This window comes from Callorhinus ursinus, unplaced genomic scaffold (assembly GCF_003265705.2).
Source record: "Callorhinus ursinus isolate GAN/ISIS: 27379988/994484 unplaced genomic scaffold, GSC_fseal_2.0 scaffold24, whole genome shotgun sequence".
NCBI classification, from domain to species: Eukaryota; Metazoa; Chordata; class Mammalia; order Carnivora; family Otariidae; genus Callorhinus; species Callorhinus ursinus.
In genome coordinates, this window is record NW_027397086.1 from 7,169,157 (window position 1) to 7,190,573 (window position 21,417).

The 21,417-nt window shown below is 55.3% G+C and overlaps 1 protein-coding gene across 2 annotated transcripts in view; it reads right to left on the reverse strand.

Moving 5' to 3' along the window:
• NEK6 (NIMA related kinase 6) overlaps nt 1-19,891 on the reverse strand; it is an 84,290-nt gene extending 64,399 nt beyond the window's left edge. The window contains exon 1 of one of the 2 annotated variants that reach the window (XM_025888266.2): nt 19,746-19,891. The gene's annotated coding sequence lies outside the window, so the exon portion shown is untranslated. Of the gene's footprint in view, nt 1-16,887; nt 16,910-19,745 lie in introns of those variants that run through there. The other variant, XM_025888265.1, reaches the window with a different exon arrangement.
• Nucleotides 19,892-21,417: the final 1,526 nt, after the last annotated feature.

Consider the following 21,417-nt stretch of genomic DNA (forward strand, 5'->3'; position numbering starts at 1 on the left):
CACACGGGGAGAAGGCCATGTGATGACAGAGGCTGAGACTGGAGTCCTGCGTTTACAAACCGAGGGACGCCAAGCCTTGCCGGCGGCCGCCAGAAACAAGGAGAGAGACGTGAAGCACGCCCTCCCTCGGAGCCTCCAGAACCGACCCTGCCAACACCTTGATTTTAGACTTGTGGCTCCAGGAGCTTGAGAGAATAAACCGCTGTCGTAAGCCACCTGGTTTGTGGAAACAACACGCTCCCACCCCACCCAGGGCGTGGCCGGCGCGCACACGCCCCCAGCGCCCCGGGGTTCCCCAGGCACTGCAGGCTTCATCGAAGGCTCCAGGCTCAACTTGTGCTTCTCATGCTGCAGAGGAAGTAAACCAGCGGTTCCCAGGTCTGGAGATTTCACAGGCCTGTAATGTTTCCCCTAAATTCCGAAGATGGATATAAGGCCGCCAACTTTTTCTGGCATCTACAGTAAAATTTCCATCTATTATCACCATTCTGCATAAAAGAGGACACCTGATGTAAGAAAGGCCTGTCCTTAAATTTTCTCATTTCACCATGGACGGGTAAGGGTTTCACATAGCCCTGGGCCTGGCCAGGGTCTGGCATTCGGGAACCAGCAAACTCAAGCTACCGTGCTCTGCTGGGTGATTTGGTTTTTTGTTTGTTTGTTTGTTTGTTTTCCCCAGTCCTGGCCGAGAAGAAATGAGGCTGGCCTCCCCCACGCTCCTAGGTGTACGAAAAAGGTTTTCTCCCTCTCAGAAATGTGCCCAGTCTATTCTAGTTAACCTGTGGGTAATTGCAGCTAATACCCTCCGAGGGCTGGATGATCTCCCTGCCCCAGGGAGGACGCCTTCCAGGCCAGTCAATGAGGGAGGGTCACCAGGAAAAGAAAATACAAGGGAAAAGCAGGGCAAGGAGAGAGAAGCACAGACCCTTCTCTTGAAAAGGAAACCAAATCGTGAAATGACTCGATGTACAGACATCACGGGCCTGGTGACTCTGGCTCTCTTCAAAGACACCTCGTAAACCCGTGCCCGGCCTTGGAGGGAACGGCCAGATGCCAGGTGCACCCACCGGAAGCCCGTGGCCCTGGGCACATGAAGGTCAGCCCCGTGTCGCCCCCACGTCTGCCACATGGTAACCAGTGAGGTGTGCTGGGAGAGCCGTCCAGGGGACAAAACTCTGCCTGAGCGTGAGGAAGGCTCCTTTTCCAGTAACTCAGGAGCGCTGATCCCCCCTCAGAGGAAGCCCCAAACACTGGAGAAACTTTTGCCTGGAGCACTAGGGTTAATGGCCGAGCCGGGGCGGCCTCGCTGGGACAGTCTCGGGCACACGGCAGCCAACCTCAGACGGATGGTAAGGTCTGATGCTGTCGCTTTCCGGGCCGGAGTCCATCTCTCCCTCCCTCCCATTCTGTACACTCAGGCCAGGGGCAGGGTGGGCCCCAGTTCTCAGGAAGCCAGGAAACACACTCTTTTCTGGGCGAAAGGCCCAGATTCCTTGAGCAGTCACAGGACACGCTTTTTTAGAGCTGATCCAAAGCCACAGGCGCAGACTAGAAGTTTCTTTGGGCAGTGTGAACCTTCGGGGACACAGACAGGCGCACCTGGAGCTCCGGGCTGAGAGCCAGTCTGTGAGCGAGGCCCCGTGCTGGCACTGGACGGGCCCGGGGCTCTGCCTGCTGCCTCAGTTTCCTCTTCACCCCGTCGTCAGTCATCAGACCTTTCTCGAAAGGCCCACAGAGCCAAGCGCTGTCCGAGGCGCAAGGCGGAGGAGGTCCTGCCCACCCCCCAGAGGTGTCGAGCGGTGGGGAGGTGGATACAGACACTGGACAGCAGTAAGTGCTAGGAGGGAAATGGAGCTGAGCGGCCTGTGCAGATAAGCAGATCCGGCTTCCCATGGTCACTGCGACAATTAGTTCAGACTGTGTAGCAAACTGCTTAGCACGTGCTCGGCACTCGGGGAACTCGGGTCCTCCTGTCCTCCCACCACCCAGGAGCAACGGAAGCCAGAAAGGGACGGGCTGGGGTGGCCACATGGGGACTGAGTGGGTTTGGGGCCCAATCTAGCCCGTTTCCTGGGGAACCGAGGGGCCGCCCAACCCTGGCAGACTCCCTGCTTTTTCTGCATGGCAAAGCTCTGGCTCCAACATTATGCCCCTGCTGATAACGGGTCCCAGCCACCTGCTCTCCAGCCAGGAGGTGACTGGCCTTCCTGAATTTGAATCTGGGCTCCTTCCCTTATTCGCTGGGAAACCCTGGCCAAGTTTCACTCATCTCTCTGAGCCTCGCTTTCATGATGTGAACATGGGGAGAAGACCTACCTAAAGGCTCGCTTGTTCAATAAGGTTGTGTAGGCCAAGTGCCCGGCACACAGGGAGCACCCCCCACCCCCATCTCGGCCCAGCACTGAGGGGAGGGGGCGCTCTAGAGGGGGGATCGGCCCTGGGGCGGGAGCAGGAGCGCAGACCTGGTCTGGGCAGGCCACGTCCAGCCCTGGGGGAGCTCAGCATCTGGAAGGAAAGACCAGGCCAAGGGCCCAGAGCTGTAACGGGAGTGGAAGGTCACACACATGGGCAGACCAGCCCCAAGCCTTGTCTGCTGAATGTCTTGGCCACAGTCCTCACCTCTCTGAATCCTAGCATCCCCAGCCGAAATATGGGTTCCGGTGAGGGTAAAAATGAGACCCCAGACACATGAAGTCACCCAGCCGGTATGGAACATGTTTACCTCCTTACCCTCGTCCGTCCATTCAACATAAAAATATCCGGGCTGCATCCCCAGCAGGTGCTAGGCCCTGCGGTGGGCAGGGGGCTGAGCCCGTTAATGCCGGGCAGAACCCCATCTGCTTTAGAACCACCTGGCTCTATGGGAGGGTGCAAAGCAGTTCCTGGGCTAGCCTAGGCTCACCCTCCTGAGAATCTGGCCTCCGTGGAAAACTTGGCCTGGACAGATCCTGGGAACAGCCAGCTTATCCGGGGGGGCACACCCATGGCGCCACACCACCACACACCAAACCCGAGGCTGTGAGCCACCCCCTCACGGCATGGCCAACGTCAGCTGCCAGACGGGCCGACTCCTGGTGGGCAGGGGCAACTCTGATCCCAGCCCACCCCCCAACACACAGAGACATACATTAGAACTCAGAGCTGGTCACTTTCACGCCTTTGCCTCTGACTTGGCCAGCTCAATCGATCAGTCGATCAAGGGAGAATCAGACCTCAATCACAGTGACAACATAATTCAATCCCTGGGAAGTGCGTCAGCACCACGGCTCCTGCAGATTCGTGAGATGGCCTGGAAATTGGGAAATGAAGGTATTTGGCGACAGACCCCTTGAACAGGCCAGGCCTCGGCTGATGCACTCCCATTAACCCCGACTTCTCTCGTCCCCAGCAATCAAAACAGCTTCTCTGATAGGGAGGGCAGAAAGGACAAGCAGAAATCGGGTTCAGGGAAAACAACACATCCATGGCACCCTCCCCCCTTCCCGAAGCAGCGCTGCGAGCTTTACATATTTTATCATTTATTCTCACGTCGTCCCCAGCAAGTCGTAGGCGTGTGGGCCTTGCCTTTCACAAGAAAGCTGTGAGGGAGGCTGGGGTTCAGAGGTGAGGGGCCTCCCGCCAGACGCCCAGCAGGAAGGGCTGGGGTGGGGGTGGGAGAGTTGGGGGCTGGGGTGTGGAGCCAAAGGTCCTTTCTGGTGAAACTGTGGCCTCGGGCCGCTGAGAGGCTCCAAGACAGTTCACACCATGACACGTCCACACTGGTGCCTCCTCACCAGCCTCCCAGTCTCACCACCACCCTCACCGAACCATTTTCCTTACAAGCCACCAGAAACACGGCCCCTCCCGTGTCAGCCTTCAAAGCTTCCAGATCAAGTCATCACTCCCAGAGCTCAGCGTCCAAGGCCACCTTACCTGCCTGACCCCAATCCCAGGTGACACCTGTCACCAACCATGTCAGCTCCAGAGAGCCTCTTGTGGGGTCCTGCAACTCCTGCTTCTCACCTCCCAGTGCTCCACCCGGCACGCCCTCTCCACCTGGCTCTCTCCAGTGGAACCTTACAGGTACCAGTGCAGGGGCTTCCAGGGGAGACGGATCTGGGTTCAAAGCGTTGCTGTATGGCCCTGGATAAGTCATTTTACTTCTCTGAGCCTGGGATTCACTTATAAAATGGAGCTGTTTCAAGGTGAAGCCTAGCTGATGCTAGCATGGGTAAACCCCCGATGGACACTCTGATGAAAAAGTACTCATAGCAATAAGAGGAGGAGCTGTTTTTAAAAAGATAGCGGGTAATTCTACACAAAGAATAACCCTATTAAGAGAACTGGCACTGGTGAAGGAGGTGCTGGGCATGGGGTGGGGAGCCTCTAGCCCTGGCAAGGTGGAAGGTCTAGACTCAGGACTTTCCCCTTGGGACATACCCCAGGACTGGGCCACTGGGGAGTGAGGGGGTGCTTCAACAATGCACTGGTGGAAGTCAGTGTTGCTTTGGGATTCTTCCCGCTTTCCATCCTGCTGTTAGGCCGATCCTATGGCTTCTGTGGCCTTGGCCTCCCCCCAAAACCAGGTATCGAGGGCCAACCAAGGAGACTCAAAGGGCAGAGAGCTCATGGTCCCTCCCTCACCTATGAGGACAGAGAGACTGGGCCCACCCCACGCCACCCCCCAGCTGCCCATCAGGAAATCCCTCCCGACATCCTGACGCAGTTCAAGCAAAGGCAGAAACATTCTTTCTAACCTGCAGCCCCACCTTCTTTGCTCCCTGACACAGGGGTCTCCAGGTAGAATCCCAGATTGCTGACCCCAGGCCCCATCGCCTGTGCGGTCCGCTCTCCTGTGAGAGGCGTCAGGCACTTCCCGCCTGGGACTGTGAGCAGGAAGCAGGGCCGGACCCGCCCCGAGGCCCCTTTCCTCCAGGGCCCAGGCCCTTCAGATCCAAAGAACCATCCATTTGTGAGAGTTTGGTTTTTCTCTTTTTCCTTCCTTTCCCCTCTAAGCAAAACTGCGTGGCGACTTCTGCCTCTGTCCCCAAGGCAGTTCCAAGGGGCCCATCTCGTCCTTGCAGAAGTGATGGCGGTAATTCTGTTAATGGGAAGCAAGACGGATGGTCCACGGTGCCCAAAGTGCAGGAGGCAAGCCAAATCGGGCCGCCCCCGGAGGGAGAAGAAAAGTGTTGCCGGAACACACCCTCCTTTGGGGCCTTATTAGGTTTTGAAAGAGCTGCCGCACTCGCTAAAACCTGCTTTTGCCAGCAGAAGCCTCATTTTACAAATATACAACAACAACAAAAACCCGTAAATGGGAAGAAAACCCTGAAGATTAGGCTCCCCTGCTACAGCGAGGCAGCGTGCCCGCTCAGAGCTGAAGTCTTTAGCCTCATCGACTCTGGGTTTAAATAAATAGGTCTGATGGCCAGCTCACCATTTTGTGAACAAGGAACACGCAGTTTCCTTGCTGCTTAAGGACTGTTTGCTGATGGTAGGATGGGACAGTTCTGGAAACATTTTATTTTAAACAGCTTGTCTGTGCGCCGCCTCCCCCCCGCCCCCATGTCAGGAAACCCTAACGCCCTGGTGTCAGTCCGGGGAGGAACCCTTGGCCAGTCCCTTCTCCAGTCCCATGCCCACAGGCCCTCACCGCTGAGAATCAGTGGCATCTCTAAAGCCATTTCACTGTGGATATGGCGTCCATTTCCAAAGTTACGCAAAGGGCTCCCCCGCCTCTCCAATCTGAAGTCGAGCCACTGAATTGTTCTTTGGGCTTCGGATGGTCCAAGGACAAAATGAGGGTGGATGGTGAAGCTGGCCTGAGATAGCCGTGGTTGATGACAGGCTGTCCGGGGCTGTGTGATCTTGCAAGCTGTGGAAACTCTCTGGGCACCCTGCTCCCTGCCATGGAGCTAACCCTACCCCCTCACAGCCCTGGAGGAAAGACCTCCAGACCAATCTGAGCATTCCTCTCCACCACACCCCCCTGCAGCGCCCAGCACTGCCCCGACACATAGTAGGTGCTTGCTGAGCATCTGCTCCTTTGAGCGGGACACATGGCTTCTTTTGATGCTGGAAACACAAAAACGTCCATCCACACTAGGACAGAATGGTTTAGGGGGGGTGTGCTCTGGAAGCCAAAGGCCTGGGTTCAAATCCTGACTCAGTCACAGACTCACTGTGTGCCCTTGGGCTACCAACTCAGCTTCACTCAGCCTCGCTTTCCTTGTTTGTAAAATGGGACTAAAGAACCTGACTCACAGGGTCACTAGGAGGAGTCAGTGCAAGAATACGTGGCCAGGACCTGCCCAGGTTGGCCCTGGTAACCAGCAGCCCTGAGAAGGAGCAGTTCAAAGTCTTGGGAGGGCTTGAGGGAAGATTCCCACGATCCAGCTGGGAAAACCACTTTGTCAAAGACAATTGAGGCAAAGCAAGCCCCACGGTGCCAACCCAGCCACCCCCCTACCCGAGGAGCTGGGATCTAGAACAGGCATCATGTGAACTCTCAGGAGGCTGTGGGAGTATCACCCCAGGAGGGACCCCCACACCCCAACTCCCCTGCATCTGTCTCCAATACTCAGACCAGCAACACCGGACATACTTTACTCCTGTCTCGTTTACGCCAGCTCTCCCCAGCCAGAAGGCCAGCTCCGTTTTGCCTCTTCTGTTCATTATGCCTCTTAGAACCGTGCCTGGCTCTGCTGGATCAATGAATGACCAAACAAAGCAAGCAAGGGAAGAGTCCCAGGGGGCAGCTCTGAGCTGAGTGTGGAGAGGAGCACCTGAGCGCCACAGGTGCCACCAAGCTGCAGTCCTCACCCCACACAGTGTCGTTGTCAGTACAATAACAGGTACCTATTGCTGAATGGCTGCTAAGCGCGTGCTTCCCTCACTGGGTCATGAAAACTCCCCCAGAGACAGGAACTGAGATTTCCCCCTCGCTTTGCAAGGGAGAAAAGTGAGTCCCCCAGTGGGAAGCAACAAGCCAAGGAGAGTGATGAGCAGAAGGTAAGGGGCGTGGCTGGCCTGCAGGGTGTCCAGGTTAACCCACCACCTCCTCCCTCTATATCTCGGCCTGAGACCGGCCACAGGGCTGGCTGGTCTGAGGAGGGGTGGGGGGGAGCTGCAGCTAGAGCCTCGGGACCTGCTCCCTGCCAAGGAGGGTGTTTGCTCTGAGGCAGGGGCCAACAAGCAGCAGCAGCTAAGGTCTGGCTCCTGTCCCGTCCCCATGCACGTGCAACGGATAGTGGAGGCAGAAGACTCAGCCAGGCGGTGGCCCCAGCACTGGCTTTGGGCGAGGCCCGGGTTCAAATTTCAGTTTCCAAACCATGTGGCTTATAGCTTTGGGCTGGCGGCTTCAATCTCTGAACCTCAGTTACCCTCATCTGAAAAATGGGGCCAGTCCAAAGTTGTTGTGGGGATTGACAAAGGCAACCCGGATAAAGCACTTGGCCACATCGCTGGCACACAGTAGGTGCTAAATAATAGTTAACTTTCCTGAGTCTCCCTCATTCATGTTTTCGAGAGTAACCAGATGTCCACATCCTGTGGCTGCCAGCCCCCCGCCCCCGGCCCCAGTTCAGAGCTAGGAACAGCGTGGGAAGGCTGGCGAAATCTGAGCTTCCCATCCTCTATGATCCCCAGGGCACCACCTGCTTAGCGTTCTTCCCGAGTGAGTGGGTCAGCAACCTCATCATTTGATTTCTGACCCTAGTCACCCAAGGACAAGAAGTCAGAAGGGATTGGTTTGTCGATGCAATAACATCAGGCAACTACATGAAGAATGAAATCGGGCGGCAGGGGGCATTTCCAAGGAGACCCACATCCACGGTGTGTCCTTGGCAAGAGAGGCCTGGGGTGAGGAGGGAGACCAGCGGGTCAACCACTGCATTCACAGCCCAGGCTGGTGGTCTGCAGCGAGTACCTCACAGCGGAGCTCTTCCCCCAAGTAAGATCTGGCCCCAAGCTCTCTGCAATGCGCGCACGGGTGGGAAGAGGCTACAGCCCTCCCATCAGGGCCAGCTTCACGGGCATGTGACCAGTGGCTTCGTCTCACCCTGCCCTGCCCTCCGGAGGGAGCCCAGTGCTTGGGGCCTCATGCTCTGTGTCCACTGTCTTAAAGCCTTCACTTCATCTTTGAATTTGTGCCAACTAAGTGAAGTCCGGTGGGACAATGATGCATGTGCTGGGCGCTTGGAGCCTGAGCTCATAGGTGGTCCTGCTCCTGACCCCCTGCCCCAGTGACCTCTGCCACCCTCCACCCTTGGCGGGGGCCTGGGTGCAGTCACAGGGGCAGGTGCGCCACAGGATAACTGCGCAGGTCTGCACTCACCCCGTGAGTGTCCCTGTGCCCAAGGCAGCATGGCATTCAATCGCTAAGAAAAACCACCACGACAGGTAGAAAGAGATGGCAAAGGAAAAAGCTTTTCTCCTCTTTTTAAACAAGGGGACCTGCATTTTTACTTTGTGCTGGGACGCACAAATCACGTAGCCGGCCCTACTTTCTGTTTATATGACCTTCTGACCCCCATCCCCTGGCTTGGAGGCCCCAGGGGACATCCCTAGGCCTCTGCAGAACTAGAAGGCACCATGCGGTCTGAGACAGTCACTGGCCGAAAAGCTTCTCAGAACTCAGCCCTCCCCTCACCCGTCCACGGAGCTTCTTTTTTGAATTCTTACCGCTGCTCACTTATTGTCATCTCGTGGACCAGGCCCCATTCCCGGTGCTGGGGACGTGCCGATCGGTCGGACACTGAGCAGTGATGAAACAGGCAGGACTGACGGCGGCGGTGGCACAGCCAACGGGGGGAGGCTGACCCAGCAGAGCCTCTGGGAGGGCGTGGAAGGAATGGCTCCCCACACGGAGGGAGTGGGAGTGGGCAGGAGTCCCTCATCTGTAAGGCGGAGACACAAGGGCTTCCTTGCAGGGCTGTCGGAGGCTGGGGGGCTACCACGTCTGAGCTCTGCGGTGTCGCATGGCAGGGAGGAGGGAAGGCACACGGAAAGGCGGGGGGCCTGGGTACTAACTCAGGGACAGTCTGCAGACAGCTCCCCGAACAACCACAAAACCAGCAGCGAAAAGAATGGCCGAGGGGCGGAAGTGTCACTTCCAGAGCCCCCACCGCGTGCCAGGCATGTGGCGAGGTCCTGGGTTAGAGACTTGTTCCTGTGGTTTCTATGCCTGCCCGACATTTCACAGATGCCGCCTTTCTTTCTGTGATTTACAAAGTCCAGTTAGTACCAGGTGGCAGCGGCAGCTTTTCCAATAGGACTGGTCACGGATCGAGCAGAACACACTGTGAATACGAGCTCAGACGGCAGCTGACCCGGGTTTGACCCTGGGCCATCCCAGCTGTGGGGTCTAGGGCAGATCTGACCTGCCCTGGGCCTCAGTGTCCCCTCTGTCACTTGGGATCACTAAGAGTCACATCCTCGCAGGATGGATGTGAGGATGAGATGAAATGACATCGGTCAAGGGCATGGCCCGTTGCTATTGTCCCGAAACCCCAAAACCTCAAATCCAAAACCTGAGCGTCGTGTGGCACTTCCCAGGATCGCGTGGGTCTGCTCCCTCCTTTCTAGCACCTGCCCCGACTCTGCTCCAAGACTACTCTCTTCCCCCATTGTCATGGCGCATCAGTCCATAAATATTTAAACAACATGTCATCAGATTATTATAACATATGATCTATAGCACTGATGTGCTGCAGTTCTGCGCATTTGGGCTTCGCTTTCAGAATATCGAAACATAAAATATTTATGTATTTAGCCAACCACGAGATCTCACATTCTGTCTCAAAATGCTGGGTGGCGGCAAGACGCGGAGCTGACACGCAACGTGTGAAGGGGATGCCTTGTTCTCACGTCGGTTCCTGGGGCATCTGGATTGTTTCTGGTTCATTCCAGGGCCTGTGAACGGTGGCTGGCTGGGTTTGCCACAGCATGCAGAGGGCCGGGACCAAAAGATGCCATCAAAATGCAGGGAGAGTTCAAACCACAAGTACTGTGTCATTTTCATTTGGCATCTCCATGGGCCTACGCATAGTAGGTGCTCAGTAAATGTGCACAGGGAAATGAATTCACCTGTAGCCCACAGCAGCACCCGATGGGCTGGCACCCAGTGGGGATTCAGTAATACCTGCTCTTCTGTTTCATTCCATCCCCAGTGTCCAGCACCAGTCCAGGCACAGAGTAGGACCCAGCAAATGTTGCCAGTGAACAGCAATGGAAGGAATAAATGCGTGACCAAATAAATCACTTAATTAGCTAATAAATTAATGAGGGATAATGACTCCCTGTCTGCTGGTCCGGATTACACAGTGTGAGACCTTCCTCCTGAGAAATAAAGGCTCTCCAGTAACCCGTAGTGGATAGGCAAAGGGGTTTTTCTGGGTAATTAAATATCTCGATTGCTAACATTAGCACATCACAGTGACCATATGTCCCAGAATTTTCAGCACTGTGCAATTTCAAAGATGCCGCCCATAAGCCATTCGAGCATCCAGAACATCTTATATACTAGCAACCAAACAAGCATCTTCCAAACAGCCTCTCCTGTCCCCAAATGTCACTAAAATGCTTTTACAGACCACTGCCCTTTTGAGAGTTTGGAAACTGTGGTCATCACGTGCCTAACCGATAGATGGGTGATATCGGAAGGCCTGGGATGTCATAGAAGCATGTGCAAACAAAAGTTGTTAGCTTGGAGTAAAAGTATGTTCTTCGCATAGTTCCCAAATGCTGTGCTGTCACCATCAAGAGTGGGCAGCTCTCACCCTTGTCCTCAGCCCCTGCACAGACAAAAATCCAGTCCTCATTTCCTCTTGGGTGAGCTGAGGAGGCTGGCATTTAAAACAAACACAAAAGGCCGCTAAAATTCCTGGGGGAGATGAACAAAGGAAATGCACACACACTGACTCAGGCACACCAAGTTCACACTTGAGATCCTGGTGTAACTAAATCCGGCTGGACTCCGCAGGACCCGCCAAACGTATGGGTGGGCTCCCTGTCCCCGGCTCCCCGTCTGTCTGCCATGTGGTCCCCAATGGTCCCGCCATCTGGGCACCCACCCTGGTGGCCTGCCAAGGCCACACCAGCTAGGGAATCCCTGCCCCTTTCAACCCACAACTCCCCATTTTCTGGGTGGGGTAGTCTCTGGAGTCACTTGGGAGAGTTAAACACCTCCCTTTCCCTAAGCAACCCTCAAAAGATTCGCCCTCTAAAAAAAATAGTATACCTGACAGAAAGTGTAGCTTAAAGACACACACCCACCCATTCCAACCCAAAGCCACTGCCATACAGGCATCAGGAGCCCCCCTCCACAGGAAAGAAGCAAAGGAAAAGACCTTGATAACGCTCAGAGGTATAAGCCCTTCTATGAGTGTAGGCTCCTCCCTTGGAATACTTTGAGCTTTTATCTAGGAAACCTCCTCTGGATAGAGGCGGGTCAGTTGGGCACAACTCAGCCTTTCACTGCCCACTGGGACAGGCAAAGTTTGCTAACAGATTCAGTAAGTCCACAGAGACATTCCTCAAGGATCCTGCCACTTGCCCACTTGAAACCTTCCGTTCATTCACTAAGTATTAACTAAGCACCTACTATGTGCCAGGCACCGTGCAGAACACCGGGGACCCGGTGGTGGTCTGCGGACCAAGTCTTATCCTCACAGAGCTTCCGTTCTAGTCCGGGAGGGAGATAACATACGGAATCAGGAATGGGGAAGGGTCCTGAAGAAAAGTAAGGCCAAGTCAGGGAATGGGGAGTGATGGAGTGAGGGACTGATTTCAATAGGATGGGGGATAACAGGGCCTCTTTGGAGAAGTGATTTTTGTGGTGTCCTGAATGAAGGCTGGGGGCAAGTCATGGGAACACTGGGGGGGAAAGGATTTCAGGAAGAGGGGACACTGGGGAGTATATGCTTGAGGAACAGTAAGGAGGCCACACGGCTGGAGTGGAGTGAGCAAGAGAAAGATCCTTTAGAAGTGGGGTGCGGAGGTAGCAGGAGCCCCTCTGCTCTTGTAAGAAAGACCAAATCTGGGGCGCCTGGGCGGCTCAGTCGTCAAGCGTCTGCCTTCGGCCCAGGTCATGATCCCAGGGTCCTGGGATCGAGCCCCGCATCGGGCTCCCTGCTCCGCGGGAAGCCTGCTTCCCCCTCTCCCTCTGCCCCTCCTTGTGTTGAAGCCTGCTTCTCCCTCTCCCACTCCCCCTGCTTGTGTTCCTGCTCTCGCTGTGTCTCTCTCTGTCAATTAAATAAACAAAATCTTTAAAAAAAAAAAAAAAGAGAGAGAGAGAAAGACCAAATCTCCCCCAGATCCCCGCAGGCCTGGGCGGCCTCTTCTCCCACCATTTGCTCCTTGGTAGGGGCTGTTCCTTCAGCTGCCTGGGAGACCCTCTCCCAGGCCCTGCACCTGGGCACCAACTCACAGCCCATACGACAGGCATTTCCAGATGGCAGCCTCTGTCCCCCGACCCTACTGACCAGACCCCGATGCTGCAGCAATTAATTAAGCACCATACATCCTAGAGTCTCTGTGTCTGTTTCTTCGTCCATAAAATGGGCATAAGGATACCTGCATCGGAGAATTGCTGGGAGGATGAAGGGAGCTAATCCATGCGAAGGGTTAGAACGGAATGTAACATACAGTAGGTGCCTGGTACAAAGAATCCACCGAAGGGGTCAAAAGCTGAGGAAGGGGCAGAAATTTCTGGCTTCACACTGCTGGGGGGCTGCCCACAGCCTCGGACCCCAGTCTCGCCCCCAACTCCTCATCCCGCAGCCCCACCCACCCACTCACCCTGCGGTCCACCGGCCCTTCACCCCAGCCCTCTCAGACCTCCAGACCTCCCAACACCCAGCCTGCTCAGAAGCCCCTCCCTCCTGGAAAGCCCTCCTGCTACCCCAGGGAGCGAGTCCCAGGAGCTGCCAACTGCAAGCACCCACAGGGGTTCATGACACAACTCCTGCCCTCACCAGGTGGTTAGAGGTGTGGAGTGGGGCCGTGAGAGGGTCTCCGGGCCAGCTCCCAGGATAACACCTGACCCACAACGCTGGGAGGTATTTCTCCAACGAATGAGTGAACGGACGGCCACATACCAGCCAGTGCGGGTGGATCTGGTTAACCAAAGTCCACTCCACCTACACAACTATGAATGGGTCTGTGTTTCGGCATCCGACTCTTTGCACACAGTCCAGGCCCACGCACCATGACCAGAGCCTTGGCCTGACAGGTGGGGAAGTGTTCTGATCAGCCACAACCTTGGAAGCTGGTCACTACCTCCCTGGGCCTCAGTCTCCCCATCTGTAAAATGAGAGGACTTCGTGCCTTGTATTTTTAAGCATCAGAACCTTGAAAAAAATTTTTCCACATGACATAAAATTAACCATTTTAAAGTGAACAACTCGGTGTCGTTTAGCACATTCACCACCTCTCTGGTCCCGAAACAGTTTCATCACTCCAAAGGAAACCCCACACCCATTGAGCGGTTGCTCCTCATGCCTCCTCCCTCAGCCCCTGGTAAACACCAACCTGCTTTGTCTCCACAGACTTACAGATGATGGATATTTCATATAAGAAACTTTTCTTAAAATGACTCCCATGCAAACCCTCCTTCTAGAAAACACATAACGGGGTTAGTGCTGTGGGAAGACAGGGTTAGGTCTGCCCTGCCCCCAGCCAGCATCCCTCACCCTCGGTGACCTTCCAGGGAATGCTTTCATCCCAGGCCCCTTCCTTTTGACAATTCTAGGCCTAAAGTTGGGTTTCTAGGGCAAATCACCCCAGCCCCCAAATAGTGTCCAAGAATCAAGGGCCTCGAGCCTGGGGCTACTGGCCCATTTTCCAGGTGAGGGAGTAGAGGTGCTGGGTTCAAAGGTGCCTCCAGCGCCCGCTGATGCTCCCCACTCACCACACACACCATGGTGGGGTCTCAGGTGGGAAGACCTGGCCAAATGCCCACAGAAGTGGCCCCTGGAAGGGCAGCCGCTTCCGTGGGACCTCGCCTCTCCCTCAGGGACAACAAGCCAACCGGCCAGAACCCCACACAAACGTGCAGGGATGCCCCCAGGCCTCGCTGTTCAGACCCTCCAGGAGGATTCCGCTTGCTCGCTTTTCACCGAGAACTACCTGCCCCCAGGCCCAGGTCTGCGACAGCCGCTTCTGTCAGCACAGACCTCTGATGGGGCCCGACGCTGTGTAAATAATTAACAAAACATCTGCCTTGCTTAATAACACACTGTGGCTGACACCGCTCTCGGGGCCTCCCGAGACCCTCTAACTCCAAGAGGAGCACAAGATACTGACTTCCAAACGTTTTCCTGAGCCGCCCAGAGCGCCCTGACTTAAGTTCCGCCTCGTTTTACCAAACTGCCATGTCTCTTCCCCGGGCTATTTTGAGGGTCATGATCACAGGGCAGCGCTTCAGTGGCACCTGGAAGAGATCCTGACCCTGCTTTTCGGCCCAATTCGGGCCTCAATACGCAGGGGCGCTGAAAATGCTCTCGACAGGGAAACAACCTTCCTGGCCCAGTGACCCTGGGAAGGTCCTTAAAGAGATGAATCACAATTTCTTCACCTCCCATAAAATCTCAGGCAGTGAGCATCGAGCACTTCCAGGGTGCGACCCATGTGCGGAGGGTTTCACATCCACTATCTCCTGTAGTTCTTCCCTCACACATTTGAGGTCCTAATATTGTCTGTTTTCCAGATGGGGAAACTGGCTCGGAGAGGTGAATGACTTGCTCTGGGAGGCCCCACCTCCCTCCATTTGGTGCCAAAGCTCAAGTTCTTAACGTGAATGTGGGCTGGCGCCTTCCCCTCCTTGGGCCTCAGTTCCCATTCTGTAAAATGGGCGTGTGGCTCTTCTCTGGATGGTGAGCCTACTGGATTTCTCAGGGGCAGCATGGACTCAACAGAGCTGAAGGTCATTTGCAGGGTAACTGCTGCCCCTTTGCAGATCTCTTCCTGACAACTCCCAGTTTCAAAGACTTTGGGGACAAGGAACAAGAGAGGGCTGGCCTGGGGAGACGGGTCGTGGACAAACTCTAACGCTGCCACTCACCTGCAGCAAGGGACTCACCCTGTTCCCTCAACTGCAACTTGGGCACTTTGGGGAGTTCTCCTCTAAGGCGCCAGCTCCCTTCGCCAAGGTCAAGCACTGCCCCTCCCCCAGCCTAATTTTGAAGTGTGAGGCTTAAACAACTAGAGGAAATGCAGGGCGGCAGGCTCTCAATGGCAGCTTCCCTCCCCCTTCCCTCGCAGAAATTCCTTCACACTCTATGGAATTCCTACATAAAGCCCCTTTTTCTTTTCTATGAGGTCACCATCACGCAGATGTTGAAGAGAAAGAAAGAGAGGCTCCATGTGGATGAAGGCCCTTGGAACTGAATGCATTTCAGATCCTGGCTGCATCACCTTTCAGTTCTGCAGGCCCCTCACTCGTCTGTCCCCCAGAGCCCAGCCAAAGAGGCCGGTTGGGTTTGGGGTGCGGTGATCCTGCTGGGAATGCCAAGAGGCCTGGCCAGAAGACTGGGCCTTTGCCACCAGACCACCCGAGCAGTAGTCGTCTGTGGAAAAATCCAGAATTGGAGAGAACACAGCAGAGGCTGTGTATGTGGGTCTGCTTCCATACAAGCAAGTCTGTTAGAGGGACAGATGTCAAAATGCTAGATCACACTCCACGGTCAAGTTCCCAAATTGAACGTCACAGGAAATTACACCACCAACTGATTTGCCCCAATGTCCGCTCCTGTCTGGAAGCGGAGTCTGAGAAGGCTGTTGCTTTAATTCAGTTTGGGCCAAAGGAAGGGGCTGTGAGTGTGTCACCCAGCTCAGACAGGAATGGGTGAAGCCAGCCACTAACCGACCTGATTTTTTCTTTTTATAAAATAAAACATTTTCGGGGCACCTGGCTGGCTCAGTCGGTGGAGCATCTGACTCTTGATCTCGGGGTCATGAGTTCAAGCCCCACAGTGGGCAATGGGCTCACTTAAAATAAATAAATAAATAAATGGCTAAAAAGATAAAAAATAAACATTTTCCCCAAAGGCCATCCTGTCACTACCCAAGCAAGAGTCAGATATAAGATGGCCAAATACCAAAAAAATCCACTGAGGATCTTTGGCCAATCCTGGTCATCTAGCACCCACTCGTTTTGAAGCAATTTCACAGACACCCAGGGGGAGAGCACCCCAGATGACCTCCCCACACATACTCCAGGAGCACCCCTGCTCCCTAAAGCTGCACGTTCTGGTCGCCAGCATTCTGGCAACCATCCAAAGTGACAGCCGAGGAAAGGACCGCTTCCGAAGAATGACATCAGCAAAAATAAATAAATAAATAAATAAATAAAGATAAAAATGGAGAAACAAGGACTCTTTTTACCTCCCCAAATCACAGGCCAGACGGGAGAGAAATCCATCAATGCCAGAAATGCGGTTGAGCCTTTGCACAAGATCTATTATTTCACACCTTAAATTAACGCATCTCAAAGCAATTTGCAAATGTTCATCAATTCACAGAGCATACTCGGAAGGGAGAAGGAATACCTTTTCCCTCCAACATCAAAGGACCCTTGCAGGGGCGCCGCACACCCCCAAACCCGGTCCTCACACACTCCTCACACACTATGTTCCTTTCAAGAACCGCACTGTAGAAACCCGTGATAAGAATGGAAATGAACGAGTCAGAGACCAGGCACGGGGCTAAAAGGGCAAGGGACGAGAAGCCCAGGCAGAAATGATCCTGCTGTCAGATATTCAGAACGGGGAGTCAGGGCCCTGGAGGTTAGTCGCCATCACCAGGGGTCGGAACACACTGGGCTCTTCCTGAGGGCAATGCCCCAGCGGACTTCCTCCCCACACCAGCCTGGAGATGCCAACCCGCATTTCATCTTGGATGACTCACCAGGGTCTTCCACTCTCCCCCCTCTGACTCCCTTGCTTGGTCTGACCCGAGAAGAGGAAGGGGATATTCTTCTCTTTTTGACAATTGTTTTGACACTTCCTTTCTGAAACCAATCTTTGGCACTTCATGAGGAAAGAAAAAAATGTGAACTGCGAACCCTTTCTGTCTGGCAGTCCTGGCCCTGGGCGTGGGTCCTCCACAGGAGTGGACGAGGAAGGAGGGCAGCGCCTTCAGGAAGGCCTCTCCCGGAAGCCGGGAGCCTGGTGAGGACCCCAGCCGCACAAGGACTCGGAATACAGTGACCATGACTTTCCAGGTCCAGTGGGCAGACGGCAGGCTCCGCTCAGACAAGCCTGAGTTCAACCCCAGGGTAAACCGCACAGCAGTCCGCGATCCCCAGCACATGATTTCATCTCTCCGTGTCCCCAGTCTCCTCACCTGTAAAATGGGCGTCAGGAGAGTTCCCGTCTGCCTGTTGCTGAGTGCACTGAGTGAATTAAGGCCCTTAAAGCTTCTGGTGCCGTGCCTGGCACACAGTATGTCCTCGATAAGTGGTGGCCATCGGCTGTGGTGCTACTTTCACAAAGCTATGCCTGGCATTTCATCTCGTTGAGCCTCAGTTATGTCATCTGTAAAATGGAGATGACAACCCCCTACCTCACGGGGAAGATTAAAGGAGTAGATGTGCGTGAAGGCACGGAGCCCCTGGTCTGTGCACCTTCAGAAGACAAGTGTCACGCCCCTATGCAGAGGACAGGCTTGAAGTCAAGCAGGTGACAGGATTCTGCCTCAACCTCCTCTCAGCAGTCCCAGGACACAGGCTGGACCTCTCTGTCTCTCTGCACAGTAGGTGCTCCCTAAACATGCTTTCCTGTCCCCTTTCCCTGCTCCCTCCTTGCTCAGGGCCACTGGAAATGCCACCTGGCAAAGCCAGGAGCTTTGATTCTTGCAACCCGAACAATCTGAATGGCCCAAAGCCCAGACCAACCTGGGCCACTGCTTCACTCTGAGACTTTATTTTCTGAAGACAGAAACTACTTTTTAGTCATTTCCGAAGCAGACGGGACGGCAGAGGCTGACAAACCACAGGGACCATTTTAAATCCTGGGCCTTTTCTTCTGGGAAGTTAGGCAAGAACCTTCCCAAATGTTTGCCCGTGGGGCTCTCTGCCAGGGAGTGACTCATCCACAGCTCCCCACAGGCATATTTTATTTGGGGGTGGGGGATGGAGGGAGGGCCTGGCCTTGAGGGGAGAAGGAGAGGCAGCATTTCCAGCAAACCCAGAAGGTGTTTTTTTCTCTCTCTCATTTTTTTAGGACAAAAAAGAAAAAGAGTGTGGATCTTTTTTGTTTCTTCCAGGTTTCGTTTGCTAAAAGAAGACGTCCAAAGTTCAGTCGGTAAGCTGCTACATTGGGAACAGGCGCTTCCAGCCGGCTCTGCATCCTTTTCAATGAAATTCTTCTTCCATTAACACCACGATTTTTTAAATGTGCCTCCAAGATTTGCCTGCGCACGACATTTTCCCCTCAGAAAGGCAAGCTGAGTTTTGAAAACTCAGAGGAAACGAGGGAGCTCGGTGTTTCTAAAGTTGGCCTTAAAGCAATTAAGACTTTTGACGGCCGAGATTTTCAACATTTATAAAGCCCCCCAAAAACCGTCCATCAAAGCTGCAGGACAGACCTTGGAAACCAGTGTCCCAAGCCTGCTGTGATCAATTTGTTACTGTCTTGGGGGCTCATGCTTGGAGCCCAGGCTTAACAAATGAATAAATCAGATGAATATCTACTTAGCAGAGCGGGCAGAGAGAGAGAGACCCTCAGATACACAGACAAGTGTCCTGGGGCCCCTGGCCTTCCCAGGGTCAGGACCGAGCCAGCCCCGCACCGAGGCCTCAGGGGGAAGTTATAATCTGCCAGGGTCAGAGAGGGGGGAGAACAAAGCCAAGAGACCTAGAGGGGTATTTAGGAAGAACTGAACACAAGTCCTCTAGTACCAGGCCAAGTAGCTCTGCCAGGCCCACCAAAGCCCCAGCCCAGCCTGAGCATCCTGGAGCCGGACGCAGGGTCCTGCCAGTGGGCCCCACCAAGGCCTGGCTCGGAGGCCTCCCCCTCTGCCAGGCCCAGCCTCGCTCTGCGGGTCTGACCTCTGTTCTCAGTCACCACACAAGGCCCAGCACCCACCGGGTGCCCACCCCCGGCCTGCTTCTCTCCATGGGCTTCCTGGCATCCGGTCCATCAAGATGCCTGATGGGTGCAAGGGGGGACCCTCAGCCTCCATAATAAACACGCTCACACACTCCCGGACACAAAATACTCTTTCGTATTCGTACACTTTTGTCCTCGAAGGCTCACAAATGCACACAGAAACCACTTGTGAACACTCACCCACGTGCGCATACATACTCCCTGAACCCAGACAACTCCTTCACAAAAATGGGATCCCACGTGAAGTGCTTGGCACACTCCCTGGCAAACAGTAAACAATAAATGGCTACAAGGGAGCCATGCCCGTGTCCCCAGCACTCATTCACCGCAAACCACGCAACCCAGACCCTCCGACGTGCACACGCACCATGCCCGCCACGGCACGCACACACTCGGGCACACACCCCAGGGGACACACAGACACACGCCGCCCACGCACGCCCGGACGCACGGCCGCCGACACGCTGAGACTCGCTGGTTCACTCGCGCCCCGGCCTCCCACGTACACCCCCGCCCGCTGTCCCCCGCCGATTCGCGGCCGCGCGCGCGGGCACGCGCACCCCCTCGGCCCGGCTCTGGGTGACGGCCCCGCCGCCCGGCCCCCGCCCCTTCCAGGGCCCGATCCTGCCGGGGCCCCGGCCCCAGGCCACTCACCGGCGCGCGGGCGGCTCGGCTGCCGGCGGGAGGAGCGGCGCGCGGCCCGGCGGGCGGCCGGCCGGAGCGGAGGGTCCCACACGAGTCGGCGGCGCGTCCCACACGAGTCGGCGGCGCCGCGGCCGCACGCCCGTCCGCTCGGTTCCGCCGCCGCCTGCGCGGGCCCGCGCGCGCTCCCGCCCCTCCCCACCGCGGGGCCGCGCCGCCCCCTGCGCTCGTGCGGGCTGCCGCCACGCTGGCCCGGGGGGCGCCCCGCGGCTACCGCACGGCGCTCGGACCCCTCCGCGCCCCGGAGCCCCTGGAACCGCGGGTGCTTAGCCCAGCCGAGCCCCACCCCCCCATTTCAAGGATGGGGAAACTGAGACCCAAACTTTCATAGCGATTCAGACCCAGCTGACTCCCCTCCACCCCTTCTCGGGTTCTAGACACTTAGGATTAGGGTCCGAAGTCCCCGAACTTGTGTGCCCCTCCCCTGCATCCTTGGGGACCCATCTACTAACATTGCTCCCTTCACGGCCGCGGTCATACTGGCCAGTCAACTAGTGCTTACAGTGTGCCTACTGCGTGCGGGCACACGTTCAGAAGTAGGCTCCAAGGGTATCTCCATACGGTGAATGCTGCTCCCTGCCCTCAAAGTGCCAGTGTCTCCTCATCTGGAGCTCCCCTATTCCTGTGGACCCCAAGGCTGTAAGAGTCAATGCGCAGAGGTTTCTGGAAGGCTCTATTAATGAATGCTTAATGCCCCCTCTAAGGAGACAGAGTCTCCATGGGGCCCTAAAAGCTGCAGCTAGTTCCCTGCCTCACTTTCTAAGGGAACCCGCACCCCCCCCTCAAGAAGGGACGTGCCTGGCTCATACAGTTCCTGTTTCCACACGGGCTACTTCTCCTCCACAGGCAAAACTGTGCTGTGTTTCCCCAGGAATACTGGAACCAGGGACTGACACTGACCGCCTGCCGGCTGTCCAGCTTGGTCACAACACTGCGCCGGGCACAGAGAGGTCACCCCAGCACTCCGCCTGGCCGTGATAGATAACAGTAATGACACCAGTTGAATACCCACCGTGTGCCAGGCTCACAACTGCACAGCCATTCTCTGCAGGAGGCATCATGCTACATTCATGCCCATTTTACAGATGGGACAAATGAGGCTTAGCACAGAAGCTGAGAGAAACACTCTCTTGCTCAAAGTCACCCAGTTGGTAAGTGGTTGAGTAGGTAGCTGGACCACAGACTGTCTAATTCCAGTGCCCGTGTGCCTAATCTAGGCAGTCCTACCTCATGAACAGCATAGCTCTGGGCTGCTACTATAAGAGGGGACAGGTGGGGAAGCAGCTGGCCCAGAGGACCCAGCCCAGTCCCAGCCCTTCCACAAACCAACGGGGACAGAATGGGTCATTCGGCACATTGGTTAGCGGTTTAGTTGGGGACCTGCTTACAATCCCACTTCACATGATATGCATCGCAATAAATATCAGATAGATTGAAGAGGTAACTATAAGAAATAAGCATTGCAAAAAGTAATAGAAATAAATAGCAGTTCTGAGACAGTGTGTTCCAGTGTTACTAGCAGATCAGTGATCTTGACCATATCAATGCAGCAAACATTAGTTTCTTCATTCAATCACCCGACACACATCTCTGAGCACTTTATATGGGTCACGCACTATTCTAG